Genomic DNA, 519 nt, shown 5'->3' with positions numbered 1-519 from the left:
ACTTCAGCGTGCGCCTAAAGAACAGAGTTTGGTATGACTATACTAAGCACTGAGATTTTAAAAAGGAGGAGCAGAAGCAATTTTAAGGACATACACCTTGTGAGCATCTTGCTATGAATTTTTCTTCTTGTCTTTTTTGGCTTAAGCTATTATTACTCCTGAAAAAGCTCATATAATAGATGAGAAAATAATTATAAAATGCACATTGGGCTATACCTCAGACTTTCAAGCTCAATGTAAGGGGTCAAGAACTGTCCTCTTTAAGCATAAGCATGAGCTGCAAAGTCCAACAAATTTAGTCTTCTGTGCAGTTTCCATTTAAGCTCTCATACTAATCTGGGGCTGCTAGCCTCAGACTGCTCAGGAAAAGACCCTCTGGATAACTTCTAGCTGGGAATTTTTAGAAAGGCACTAGATTTGTCAAGAGAAACTTGCCCATAAACAACTGGAAGTCATGTGGGCTCTATTATTCACGTGGTGAAGTAACAGAATAGTAGCCCCTCATGTTCACACACTCTT

Source organism: Alligator sinensis, unplaced genomic scaffold (assembly GCF_000455745.1).
Source record: "Alligator sinensis unplaced genomic scaffold, ASM45574v1 scaffold1223_1, whole genome shotgun sequence".
Taxonomy (NCBI): Eukaryota; Metazoa; Chordata; order Crocodylia; family Alligatoridae; genus Alligator; species Alligator sinensis.
This window is presented reverse-complemented; position numbering follows the sequence as displayed.